Source organism: Drosophila subobscura, chromosome O, assembly GCF_008121235.1.
Source record: "Drosophila subobscura isolate 14011-0131.10 chromosome O, UCBerk_Dsub_1.0, whole genome shotgun sequence".
Lineage (NCBI taxonomy): Eukaryota > Metazoa > Arthropoda > Insecta > Diptera > Drosophilidae > Drosophila > Drosophila subobscura.
Window position 1 is genome coordinate 2,304,019 of NC_048533.1, and position 11,769 is coordinate 2,315,787.

At 37.9% G+C, this 11,769-nt stretch overlaps 2 long non-coding RNA genes across 2 annotated transcripts; one reads left to right on the forward strand and one right to left on the reverse strand.

The window, feature by feature from the left end:
* Positions 1-994: 994 nt before the first annotated feature.
* LOC117897541 lies at positions 995-3,034 on the reverse strand. The gene is made up of 3 exons (XR_004649095.1): positions 2,920-3,034; positions 1,425-1,521; positions 995-1,368 (listed from the first exon to the last, which is right to left on the reverse strand). It is a non-coding gene; the product is annotated as an uncharacterized LOC117897541 (long non-coding RNA).
* A 2,491-nt stretch (positions 3,035-5,525) lies between these two features.
* Positions 5,526-7,751, forward strand: LOC117896876. The gene is made up of 3 exons (XR_004649054.1): positions 5,526-5,640; positions 7,009-7,105; positions 7,162-7,751. It is a non-coding gene; the product is annotated as an uncharacterized LOC117896876 (long non-coding RNA).
* The last annotated feature ends 4,018 nt before the right edge of the window (positions 7,752-11,769 follow it).

Genomic DNA, 11,769 nt, shown 5'->3' on the forward strand with positions numbered 1-11,769 from the left:
TTTGAAATACACTTGTAACAGTGTGAGCATACAGAAGTATGGATGCAAAATTTGGTGGCTCTAGCTTTTATGATCTCTGAGATCCAGGCGCTCAACAAGACGGACGGACAGACATACAAACGGACAGACGGACGGACAGACAGACATGGCTCAATCGACTCGGCTATTGATGCTGATCAAGAATATATGTATATACTTTATGGGGTCGGAGACGTTTCCTTCTGTGCGTTACATACATTCACTTTGTGGACAAATACAATATACCCTATTTACTCTTCGAGTACCGGGTATAAAAAGAACAAAAGGCAATTTGCAAAAATGCTGTTTTTCGTTCTCGTTTCTTCTCGCTAAGGATCGAACGTGCATACAGATTTGTTCATCTGAAAAACAGTAAATAACTAAGAATTGAAGTTTTAGATCAATATTTTTCAACGTAATTATTAGCAGAGTGTTAATGCAGTTTGTCTGCATCTAAAGAATATGACAGAAACAACGATGGAGTGAGGTAGGTGCGCAGAAATTTCCAGAAGAAAAAAAACCAAAAATGTAAGTATGTACATACATATGTGTAACAGCATCTGCATTTGAAGCGAAAACGTCACGCATAGTGTACACGTGCTTAGTGGAAAAGGGAGCGATACAGAAGTACTGTTTGGAAGCAATTAATTCCGACTGGATGGGTCTCCGCGCCTGCTCCTACCCGCTCGTCATGCCACACACCTCCGCTGACTCTCTTGATCTCATAGTATGAATTATCTATATTGAAGATAAGGCTTCAGAGGGGATAGCTTCCTTACAGGGGGATTACATTAAAATAAAGATCACTTATGTAAGAGCAACCGCTCGAATGAGATTTTTGGAATAAAAAGAGGAGGAACGCTGTGTATATTCGCTACTCAGTCAGTATATGTACATATGTGTATATGTCACCTTACGATTATTTTCTAACTTTACATTTTTTGTATCCATCTGCCATCTGCAACTACATACATACATACATACATATGTATATCACTTCTCACACCAACACGCCCTTTTAGCCCACACCCTTCTGCCAGAGCCGAACACTGCCTGAGGTAGAGTGTGCAAGCCAGAGAGAATTAGCCAAAAATAAACAAAGCTGCTGAAAGGGGGTGGGGGCTTGCCACTCGACATGATTTTCGTGATTTTGGCGATAATAACGACGCTTATTCGGGGATCTGCATTTTTAGTTTTCTTCGTCTGCGGAAGCAAATTTCGGTTCCCCGGTCGGCTAGTCGGCAAGTCGGCAGGTGGGCAACGTTTCTGTCTGGGATCTGCGCTTGTCAGGTTTTTGGTTGTTTCCTCTTGTCGTCGAATTTAACGGTGTAGTGATTGCACAGCAATGTCCTAGGGTAATATTTTATCAGTTAATAAAACACAAAACTGAATTAAGCAATAAAAACCTTCTTTAAATCTTTACACTTATACTATGTGAAACCTTTGCCGAACAAGGTGTAAATATGTGCATATTTTTAAATGTCCATAACAAGATGACCAATGCTGCAAGAAAAAGACTTCACGCTTTTGAGATGTATACTCACACAAAAAAATATGTAATGTGTTAAATGTTATATCATTGTTACCACCTAATTAATATCTTAAATTGTAAAAAAAGAAAAATAAAAAGTACTATACATTTAAACATTTTATGTGTTTACATTTGTTTTCTTCATCTGTCAGCTACATTACATACTTCCCAGACCAACGCGCCCTTTTAGTTTATTATTCGCTGTCAGAGGGCCGCCACTGAACGAGGCAGTGTGTTCGAGCAAGACAGAGAATGAGGAAAAAGCTGCGTTGCTGGATGATAACCTATAATAAAATTCCGATCTGATCGAGTTTTTGAAATCTTATTGAAATAAGAGTAACCATATCTATCAGATCACAGAATTGGAATTAGATTGGATTATTATTATAGCCGGAATGAAGAAAGTCATTTGCAGTGGCTTCCCCCCAACCCTTCCATCAGTTTAGCTTTTTTTTTTTTGCACATTCTCTCATTCTAACCTCTGCTTCGTGCAGTGTGTGGCTCTTGGGGAGGGGGGCGAGCTAAAAGAGCGTGTTGGCTTGAGAAGGTATGTATATGTAAATGTAGATGACATATGTAGAAAAATGTAAAATTTAAAATTTGAAAGAAACCACTAAGGTTCAGGTGTGCTACTGAGTAACGGGTACAAAAGTTGTGACGCGTAAAACGTCTCAGAAACGTCTCAAGAAACGTCTCACACGTCCCATCTCGTTGGATATTTGAATTTAAAAATGTTGAATATTAAATGTAAAAACATACATACATACATATACATATGTACAAAGGTACAAAACTATTTGCTAAAGTCCTTTTAGAAATGGACGCGCTCGAATAGACAACAGAGTAGCAAGAGAGTAACACACACAAAAATAAATGTAGATGGTTTTTTTTTATTTGAACAGAAAATATGGTGTAGACCACTTAAACGTATGTAATATAAACTGGTGTTTTTGAGGTGCTTTATCAAAGGTTACTAAAAGCTATTATGTCGCGTTCTTTTTTATTTTTTGATTTGATGTTTTTTATCACTACTTCTGTTTGCCACTACGAAAAATAAATAATTATGTATGTAAATATGCACATGCATGCATAAATAGTTGCACATGTACATAAATACATATGTTGGTACATATGTATGTGTATATTTTAAAATAATCCATAACATTGGGGGACCTACATATGTCGAAACAATGTACGTAGGTAAATATGTACGTAAGTATGTATATATGTATGTAAATAAATACATATGTATGTATTAATAAAGTAAAAAGCTTTATGATAATGGAAGGTAAATGTGAACTTTAGATTTCATCAAAAGTTTTTATTCAACTTTATAGAGTTTCACAATACTCTGGATGTATTTTCGATACTTTGTTGTTTATTTAAAGAGAGTTTGATATATGTAAATACATATATAAGTCGATAATCGTATGCAATTATAAAAACTCTGATCCGTTCAAACAAAACTTTTAAGAAAAACTACACGTCGGAGAATTGTACACATATTACAGAATATATATGTACATGTGTATACAAATATATTTTAACAAATATATCTAAACGTCGCCGTTGTTCAAAATATTTCCGAGCTAGCGAGATCGATAGCTACTCTCTCGTCAGTACTAGATGACAACGAGCTTTTTGAAATATTGTATATGAGAGTTCCACAATTTTCAAACATTTACTGATATATAACGTATATACCATGCACAATGGAAAGAAACTTAAGTGATTTCTTTAATCAGGAGATCTGTATGCGTAGCGTACAGCTTGAAGGAATAGTCGATCTTGTCACCCAGAATGGGGCCACAGGCCGCTCAATGGCAATCTACATCGTCCCATTGGTCGCAACACTTCCGATTGACCAGCTCGCAGGAGGGATCATCTGTCAGAGGCAAGGGAGAGGTCGGAAGGTTGATGTCACATTGGCATTGAAGCCCCAGCAGTCGATGCTCTCCTGCGCCTGTTGCCGCAACTGGAGGATCACTGTTATCCATGAGAGAATATGAGCAAGCTGACGATGAATAGCGGGAGAGGGTGGAGATGGCCATTGCCCATAATATTTTCATTCCGGCTGATGATGCGATCTAATCCAGATTCTGCATGTCTTCAGATGTCTTCAAAATTGTGGATACCAGAGTTTTTTACCTTTGGGGCGGCTGAAGAGGGAAAATTATGATATATGTACACTTATAAAAGTGGGATATGACAGCGGTCTTGATGCAAATTTTGGTTGCTCTAACTCTTATAGACTCTGATAACTAGACGGACAACCAGACATGGACATATCGACTCGGCTAGTATTAAATATACTTTATGGGGTCGGAAATGTTTCCTTGCGTGCCTTACACACATGAAATACCACTTATGTAACTCTTCGAGCACCGGATATAAAAATACAACTAAGTGAATTAAAGCGATCAAATATTAGCGAAAGGACGCTGATAAACTTAGAGTATTTATTTTCTATGCATACAAGTCACCATCACATCAAGTGGAAAGTAACTGAGACGAAGATGGAAAAGAACAGGCATGGCGTGGAGGAATGTTTAATCAAGGTTTACTAACGCTAGACTTCGTCACACTTTGCTACACTACAGATAAACCTGCTCAAAACAGTATCAGAGGAGACGTTCTCCCGAACAGGGATGGGGTGAGTCATTGACCTGTCCTTCTGCAGCAACACTCTCCTCGAGAGTACAACGTGGTACCTCAGCACTGCATACACCGCCAGCGACCACAAGGCTATTATCTGTAGCATCGACCCCGACAGACAGACTATAAAAACCCTTAAACATCGACGACCTTCAACCCAAGAACCCTCAGGCGTGGAAAAGGGGGAAAATGGGGAAGTCAACTTTGACCAGCCCAACTCTTAAGTTGCTGCTTCAGGAGCTATTTCCATCGTTTTGGGCCAACGACGCCAACTGCCCAACGTGCGGCGTATAAGAGTCCGCGAAACACTTGCCTTCATTTGCTCGAGGTTCATCGAATCGCGAACCAGCATAAGAGGCAGATACGCCGGGAATACGATCGTGAAAGTCCAAGACAATTCGCGTCGGAAAGGCTTGAAAGGTCGGAAAGTCGTCATAAGCAATTTGGCTGGAGTGCGACGGAGACAACAGCAGTGTGACAGCGTGGTGACAAGAATTCCATCATGGAGACGGAGCCTCTTACATTAACATTAAATTATAACGTAACATTTGCATTGTATTTAACTATTTTTCCTGCAGATTAAATTTTTTAAATCGAGAGAATCATATCCCACTTTTATAAGTGTATCTCATAATTTTCCCTCTTCAGCCGCCCCAAAGGTAAAAACTCTGGTATCCACAATTTTGAAGACATCTGAAGACATGCAGAATCTGGATTAGATCGCATCATCAGCCGGAATGAAAATATTATTGGCAAAGGCCATCTCCACCCTCTCCCGCTATTCATCGTCAGCTTGCTCATATTCTCTCATGGATAACAGTGATCCTCCAGTTGCGGCAACAGGCGCAGGAGAGCATCGACTGCTGGGGCTTCAATGCCAATGTGACATCAACCTTCCGACCTCTCCCTTGCCTCTGACAGATGATCCCTCCAGCGAGCTGGTCAATCGGAAGTGTTGCGACCAATGGGACGATGTAGATTGCCATTGAGCGGCCTGTGGCCCCATTCTGGGTGACAAGATCGACTATTCCTTCAAGCTGTACGCTACGCATACAGATCTCCTGATTAAAGAAATCACTTAAGTTTCTTTCCATTGTGCATGGTATATACGTTATATATCAGTAAATGTTTGAAAATTGTGGAACTCTCATATACAATATTTCAAAAAGCTCGTTGTCATCTAGTACTGACGAGAGAGTAGCTATCGATCTCGCTAGCTCGGAAATATTTTGAACAACGGCGACGTTTAGATATATTTGTTAAAATATATTTGTATACACATGTACATATATATTCTGTAATATGTGTACAATTCTCCGACGTGTAGTTTTTCTTAAAAGTTTTGTTTGAACGGATCAGAGTTTTTATAATTGCATACGATTATCGACTTATATATGTATTTACATATATCAAACTCTCTTTAAATAAACAACAAAGTATCGAAAATACATCCAGAGTATTGTGAAACTCTATAAAGTTGAATAAAAACTTTTGATGAAATCTAAAGTTCACATTTACCTTCCATTATCATAAAGCTTTTTAACTTTATTAATACATACATATGTATTTATTTACATACATATATACATACTTACGTACATATTTACCTACGTACATTGTTTCGACATATGTAGGTCCCCCAATGTTATGGATTATTTTAAAATATACACATACATATGTATTTATGTACATGTGCAACTATTTATGCATGCATGTGCATATTTACATACATAATTATTTATTTTTCGTAGTGGCAAACAGAAGTAGTGATAAAAAACATCAAATCAAAAAATAAAAAAGAACGCGACATAAATGCTTTTAGTAACCTTTGATAAAGCACCTCAAAAACACCAGTTTATATTACATACGTTTAAGTGGTCTACACCATATTTTCTGTTCAAATAAAAAAAAACCATCTACATTTATTTTTGTGTGTGTTACTCTCTTGCTACTCTGTTGTCTATTCGAGCGCGTCCATTTCTAAAAGGACTTTAGCAAATAGTTTTGTACCTTTGTACATATGTATATGTATGTATGTATGTTTTTACATTTAATATTCAACATTTTTAAATTCAAATATCCAACGAGATGGGACGTGTGAGACGTTTCTGAGACGTTATACGCGTCACAACTTTTGTACCCGTTACTCAGTAGCACACCTGAACCTTAGTGGTTTCTTTCAAATTTTAAATTTTACATTTTTCTACATATGTCATCTACATTTACATATACATACCTTCTCAAGCCAACACGCTCTTTTAGCTCGCCCCCCTCCCCAAGAGCCACACACTGCACGAAGCAGAGGTTAGAATGAGAGAATGTGCAAAAAAAAAGCTAAACTGATGGAAGGGTTGGGGGGAAGCCACTGCAAATGACTTTCTTCATTCCGGCTATAATAATAATCCAATCTAATTCCAATTCTGTGATCTGATAGATATGGTTACTCTTATTTCAATAAGATTTCAAAAACTCGATCAGATCGGAATTTTATTATAGGTTATCATCCAGCAACGCAGCTTTTTCCTCATTCTCTGTCTTGCTCGAACACACTGCCTCGTTCAGTGGCGGCCCTCTGACAGCGAATAATAAACTAAAAGGGCGCGTTGGTCTGGGAAGTAATGTAGCTGACAGATGAAGAAAACAAATGTAAACACATAAAATGTTTAAATGTATAGTACTTTTTATTTTTCTTTTTTTACAATTTAAGATATTAACTAGGTGGTAACAATGATATAACATTTAACACATTACATATTTTTTTGTGTGAGTATACATCTCAAAAGCGTGAAGTCTTTTTCTTGCAGCATTGGTCATCTTGTTATGGACATTTAAAAATATGCACATATTTACACCTTGTTCGGCAAAGGTTTCACATAGTATAAGTGTAAAGATTTAAAGAAGGTTTTTATTGCTTAATTCAGTTTTGTGTTTTATTAACTGATAAAATATTACCCTAGGACATTGCTGTGCAATCACTACACCGTTAAATTCGACGACAAGAGGAAACAACCAAAAACCTGACAAGCGCAGATCCCAGACAGAAACGTTGCCCACCTGCCGACTTGCCGACTAGCCGACCGGGGAACCGAAATTTGCTTCCGCAGACGAAGAAAACTAAAAATGCAGATCCCCGAATAAGCGTCGTTATTATCGCCAAAATCACGAAAATCATGTCGAGTGGCAAGCCCCCACCCCCTTTCAGCAGCTTTGTTTATTTTTGGCTAATTCTCTCTGGCTTGCACACTCTACCTCAGGCAGTGTTCGGCTCTGGCAGAAGGGTGTGGGCTAAAAGGGCGTGTTGGTGTGAGAAGTGATATACATATGTATGTATGTATGTTGTATGTAGTTGCAGATGGCAGATGGATAAAAAAAATGTAAAGTTAGAAAATAATCGTAAGGTGACATATACACATATGTACATATACTGACTGAGTAGCGAATATACACAGCGTTCCTCCTCTTTTTATTCCAAAAATCTCATTCGAGCGGTTGCTCTTAAGTGATCTTTATTTTAATGTAATCCCCCTGAAAGGAAGCTATCCCCTCTGAAGCCTTATCTTCAATATAGATAATTCATACTATGAGATCAAGAGAGTCAGCGGAGGTGTGTGGCATTACGAGCGGGTAGGAGCAGGCGCGGAGACCCATCCAGTCGGAATTAATTGCTTCCAAACAGTACTTCTGTATCGCTCCCTTTTCCACTGAGCACGTGTACACTATGCGTGACGTTTTCGCTTCAAATGCAGATGCTGTTACACATGTGTATGTACATACTTACATTTTTTTTTTTTTCTTCTGGAAATTTCTGCGCACCTACCTCACTCCATCGTTGTTTCTGTCATATTCTTTAGATGCAGCCAAACTGCATTAACACTCTGCTAATAATTACGTTGAAAAATATTGATCTAAAACTTCAATTCTTAGTTATTTACTGTTTTTCAGATGAACAAATCTGTATGCACGTTCGATCCTTAGCGAGAAGAAACGAGAACGAAAAACAGCATTTTTGCAAATTGCCTTTTGTTCTTTTTATACCCGGTACTCGAAGAGTAAATAGGGTATAGTGTATTTGTCCACAAAGTGAATGTATGTAACGCACAGAAACGTCTCCGACCCCATAAAGTATATACAAATATTCTTGATCAGCATCAATAGCCGAGTCGATTGAGCCATGTCTGTCTGTCCGTCCGTCTGTCCGTCTGTATGTCTGTCCGTCCGTCTTGTTGAGCGCCTGGATCTCAGAGACCATAAAAGCTAGAGCCACCAAATTTTGCATCCATACTTCTGTATGCTTACACTGTTACAAGTGTATTTCAAAAATGAGCCACGCTCCCTTCCGCCCCGCAAAAGGGCGAAAACCTCCCAAATCTACAATTTTGAAGATAAAAGAAAACTAAAAACGCCATTCCGTAGGGAATGACCAGATCTATCAGATCATCAAATTGGGATTCGATTGGTGCATTATAGCCACAATGAAGAAATTAATTTGCAGTGGCTAAACCCACCCCGTCACGCAGCTTATATTTATTTTTTGCACATTTTCTCATTCACGTGGATGACAGATGAAATTTGAAAAAAACCGCTAAGGTACAGATGTAGTAATGAGTGCCGGGTATAAAAGTTGTGACTCATAATAAGCGTCTCACACGTCCCTTCTCGTATGTTCTTCAATGCGTTCGCCTGAAACTTTTTCGAACTTTTTCCATGAAAGAAAAGCATGAAAAAGAATAGTATGTTGGCCTTGGTGGGAAAAACCCGAACGGTCGGGAAGCTGTTCTGGTTACTTGGTGGGATAAAAGATCAATTCTTTTTCGCAACCACTTACTTCTAGACGGTCCGACTGGGCAGTTGGTGGATTTTACATAACATTACATTGAATCATATAATCGATCAAGACTAACTCCTTCTGAAAGATATGGAGCTTAGAAATGGTTTGATGATAATTTTTTGTTTTTCTATGGCAGAACTTTTTTTTTAAAGATTTTTGTAAGCTGGCATTTTTTTAACGGTTTTTTTAGAGGTACTGCTAAAGTACCCCAAATCTGGTTGTAATGAACTTAGTAATTCTATAAAGCTGAAGAACTCATCTATAAAGTGTACCCAAACACTTTGTGGTGTTAGCTTACCGATGAAAGACATTAAGGTTGTGAGATATGTGAGGTATTTTTTTTTTACAAAATCCTCAATATTTTTTATGTTTATATAAAAGTTTTAAAATTATAAAATTACAATTTAATAACGCACAAAAATCAACATTTTTGCATTTTAAAGCTTAATATTTCCCAGACATCAAGCTAAAACCACAGATCGTTTGGGTCCACTTTTTAGCTGCATTAATCAGCTTTTCAGATAAACAAAGTTCTTTACAACCAGATTTAAGATACTTAAGTTATGTGAAAAAAAGCAACCTCTGACCACACATTAAAAAAATACCAGACTTCAAAAATTCTTCAAAAAAAAGTTCTGCCATGGAAAAAAAGCATATCTATCAGAAAAAATCAGTTTGGTTCCTTGAAGAAAAAAATATCGATTCTGTCGAGTAGTGTAATTAGTCTAGGCTTGCGAGGGGTCATAGGGTTGATAGTGCGGGTTTTCCCTTTTTATACCCGAAGAGTAAAGACGGATATATTGTAGAAGGTCTTGTTTGTTTTCAGAGGCTATAAAAGCTAGAGCCACAAAATGTTGCCTCCAGACTGCTGTATGTTCACACTGAAACCAGTGTATCTCAAAAATTAGCCCCACCCCCTATCTGTACCTAATTTTTGTTTTTCGAGTTTTACATTTGTCATTATACACTTTTTCCACTTCTGTCATCACACATCACATCTTCTACATCACCTCACTCGGCAAAACGCACTGTTAGCTCGCCCCCTCCTCAGGAGCCGCACACTGCACGAAGCACAGTGTGGAATGAGAGAATGTGCAATAAATAAACGAGTAGGAACGTTTGTGAGACGCTAATTGGTTTTTTCGATTTTTACAATTTTCTACAGATTTTTGTCCTTTGTGGTGGCGGAAGGGCAAAATTTTGAAACAAACTTAATTCAGTGTTACACAAACTTTGGTGACTCCAGCTCTTATAGTCTCTGAGAACGTGGCGTCAAATATAACGGCCGGACGTAAACACAGACATGTCCATATCGACTCGTGTGCGAAGACGCACGCAAAACAGAACATTTCAATGTATTGTTATTGGTCCGAATCAATGTAATTCACGTGTACGTGAGTGGCAGCACCGCGGCACAGCCTTCTCCTATGCACAATAGATAGGGCCGTGCCGAGCCCTGCTTTATAGGGTCGGAAACGCTTCCTTCTGTGTGTTACATTTTTACACCACAGTATCGGGTATAAAGAAAACTGCTGGTCTGAGTGGGGGTAGCCACTGCACATTAATTTCTTCATTCTGGTTATATTGATGATCCAAACTAATCCCAATTCTGTGATCTGATAGATATTCCTTATGGAATTGCATTTTTAGTTTTCTCTTATTTTCAAAATTGTGGATACAGCAGATTTTCGCTCTTTGTGGGGGCGGAAGGGTGTGGGCCAAAATTTGATACACTGGTAACAGTGTGAGCATATTTGATGCAAAACTTGGTTGCCCTATCTCTTATGGTCTCTGAGTACTAGGCGCTCATAAGGACAGACAGGAACAGCTATATCCACTCGAATATTAATACTGATCAAGAATATACATATATGTATACTTTATGGGGTCGTAAACGTTTCCTACTGTGCATTACATACATACATCCGCTTTGACCAAAATACTTATGTATATACATAGACCTGTAATCTGTACTGGTTACTGGGTATAAAAGGACACCAACAACTGAATCATACGCTACATAGTTTACCTGTTATTCTATCTGAAAATTTTTCGAAAATAAAGCCCTTCGAATAGTCGGTAATGCACATATTTACCACGACAATGCCACAGTCCACAGTGTCCTCAACATACCGTGGGTAGCGGAAGTGATCATTGAGAGTAGCACCAGGTACCTCACACGCCTGCACCAGCACGATAACAACCTAGCTATTGGCCTGCTGGACAACAGCACAACCACAAGAAGACTTAAAAGAGATCACCCGCAGGACCTCCCCTGGAACTAAGCAGCTAGACATAACAAAACCATTCATAATAACTTAATAATAACATAATTGTAAGATAACTGAAATAAGATTGTCAAGTACCCAAAGAGGAAATTTAATAATTGTCTGCGAAAGACAGATCTTAAATAAAGTAAAACACGGCTCAAAAAAAAAAGAAAAAAAAATTCTATCTGAAAGATGCAGTAAATGAAAAAACGCTGAATAAATGTGTGGAAACAGAAATAATTTTCAACTTTATGTGCCCTTATCTCGTACCCAAAAGTAAAATTTTCTTGAATGTATTGGATTTTTTCATTGTATACAAAAAAATCTCGTAGCATTAGAAAATTTTTTGATTTTGGCTATGATTTTGAGCAGATTTTTCCAATGCTAATGTTTCAATGATAATTGTAAACTTTTGAACTCAACTTTATTTATTAACAAATACGTAGGTTTATTGTAAATACATATAT